The 2610-nt window shown below is 40.1% G+C and overlaps 1 pseudogene; it reads right to left on the reverse strand.

Moving 5' to 3' along the window:
* Positions 1-1289: 1289 nt before the first annotated feature.
* Positions 1290-1603, reverse strand: LOC102856091 (annotated as a pseudogene).
* Between the last annotated feature and the right edge of the window lie 1007 nt (positions 1604-2610).

Raw genomic sequence — 2610 nt, forward strand, 5'->3', positions numbered from 1 at the left:
GTTATTACCATCCCCATTTTATAGGCAATGTGGTCAAACAGAAAGTACCCAGGGCTTTGAAGAAAAACAGAATGGAGTTCTGTCCTCTGCTTCGCTATGCTGTATGTAGCTTTCCAACCTTGAACTGATTTCTTTACCCCTACAAACTTTTCAGTCTATTTTATTTGCCAATGGAGATAATAACTTAAAAGGTTATGTAACGTATCCGATAAGATCATGGATCATAACTGCTTTACTTAAGCAGATAGAACAGAGCTATCACAGATAGATGCTTAATAAATGGTAGCATCTATTTTCAGTTCCAATTTTTAGTATCACTTGCTAATCAGACAAAACATGGCTAAACAAATATACTTAAAGGGAGATGACAGAGGAAGATGCTAGACATAAAGCAGACAAATAGACTTTATTCACTTTCAGGCAAGGATTGCCACAGAAGGGAGTTGAATCCAATTGGGTAGATTGACAAGAGATAGAATCTAATTACCAAAGTAAGAGACATGAATACAAGCTCATGTTAATAGCTCACGAACTCTTGAGACTTTTGTTATTAAGGAATAAATCTGAGCCCTAGGAAAACCCTCCACAAGACAGAATGACACAGTGACTCAATGGGCTTGAGTTTATCAGAGGTGATGAGGATGGCACAGGATAGGAAAGGGTTCAGACTTGCTGTTCATATGGTCGCTGTGATGGCACTTAACAACAACAGCCAGGCTCATCCCTACTCTGACTTCCACACTCTGCCTTGTACTCCTTCCCAGTAAAATGGACCAGGTTGATTCTCTCAGACCAGGTAAAGGTTTCCAGGACTCCAGCCTCTCCAGGCATCATTAAGGATCCCTCCTGGAGCTATGTCTAGACCCTGCCTTAGCATAACTGAAAAATCCCCTTCTTAACTAAGTTATCCTTTCAGAAGACAACACGGGATCATGCAAACAGGTGGGGGGAAATGGGGGAGCAACAACTCCAACCAAAGAGTACAGTTTTAAAACCAAACACCAACTTGTCCTTCAAGAGGTTTCTTTTCATGAGCCTCACTGAGGAAATGTGAAAGTCCCTTGGTGGTCGATTGCTAACAAAAGAGTTAAAAGGATTGAGTTCATCTATAGGTGACTTACAAGAACATTTTAATCTACTTTTTTTTTAAAAAAAAAAAAGGTACAATATTTTATTGTCATTTATAATCAGATGGCAGTTGAGCAAATAATCATCATACCTGATCTTTCCTTTTTGTAAAAAAATAAAGTTTTAAACAGCTGTCAGCTGGCTGTTCTCAACAAACAAGATTAGCTCAGTTCATTAACTCTGGCTTCATGCTTTTCCTTAACACCAGAAAACTCACCCCCCTTTTGTCCTTTTTTATAAAACTGAAATGCAGGCATGCATTTGACTTCACACTCTAAAGCTATATCATGACAGGGATCCACATCTACTTTGAGCAACATCACGTTGTCATACTTCTCAGAGAAGGAATGATAAAAGGCTTGGTCGTTTTGCAAGGCCCACACCACGTGGCTGAGAAGTTGACTACTACAAGTTTTTTCCCAGCCTCATTCAGCAATGCCATACAATCACCCATGTTTTTGATCTGCTTTACCATTTTGGCCATTGGGGTCTGACAAGCGACCATAAGAACGCAAGGAGTGGACCCGAATGCTAGACAGAGCTTAGCCTGGTTATCTACTAGTGAAAAAAAAAATCACTGAAAACGTGGAGGAGCACAGTTATACTCTGACTCATATACTGTTGTTAGGTGTCATCAAGTCAACTCATAATGACCCTATGAACAAAAGATCTGAACCCTGTTCTGTCCCATGCCTCGCACTTCCTAACATACAAGAGTCCACTGCAGAAGTTCCCGTGTCAATCCACCTTATTGAGGGTCTTCCACCTGACTGAGGGTCTTCCCTTTAATCAGAATCTACTTTAAGCTCCTCCAGATCTCCATTTCCCAACTCAAGCCAGATTAGACCTGGCCATTGGAGCTAAAGCGCCAATGATTTAACGTGGCAAAAAGACTGAACTTTTGAGAGAAAAATAGAGAGGTTAGGAAAGCTCTGAAACTTGAGTCATCTTTGACTCTGTCCTGGGCTGATCAAGTTCCTTAAGATCTTTTAATTTGCTCTTTCCATCAGTAAAATGTGTGCTTATCATGAGGACAGAATAGAACACGAGTGTTAACCTTCAGGTACCATGCACCCTGTAGAGTCCATGAAACAAAAGGTGGAAGTACACTCTATTGTTATTGTTACTATCATTATTAATTGCATCTAAAATATCAAAGTTCCTCTGATCTTGAAGCATGAGGAATTCATGGAAAAAGTTTATCATTTTTTCCTTCTAATAATTCCCAGAATTGAAAGCCTTCTGTGTTCCTCACATGGTTCGAATCCACCAGCTGCTCCGTGGGGGAAGGACAGGCAATCTCCTTCCGTGCAATGAATTGCTTCTGAAAACCTGCTGGAGGGTCAGCTATGGGTCAGTTCTGACTTGATGGCACACAACAATAGTAATTCCCAGAATAGAAAGCCTTTTCTGTGCTCTTTACATAATCTTCTCAATATAGCATTTATTGGGTCAATCTTTTAATTCTCATAGAGAACTACA

This window comes from Elephantulus edwardii, unplaced genomic scaffold, assembly GCF_000299155.1.
Source record: "Elephantulus edwardii isolate Elephantulus edwardi_28Jun2011 unplaced genomic scaffold, EleEdw1.0 scaffold00005, whole genome shotgun sequence".
In the NCBI taxonomy this organism is placed as follows: domain Eukaryota; kingdom Metazoa; phylum Chordata; class Mammalia; order Macroscelidea; family Macroscelididae; genus Elephantulus; species Elephantulus edwardii.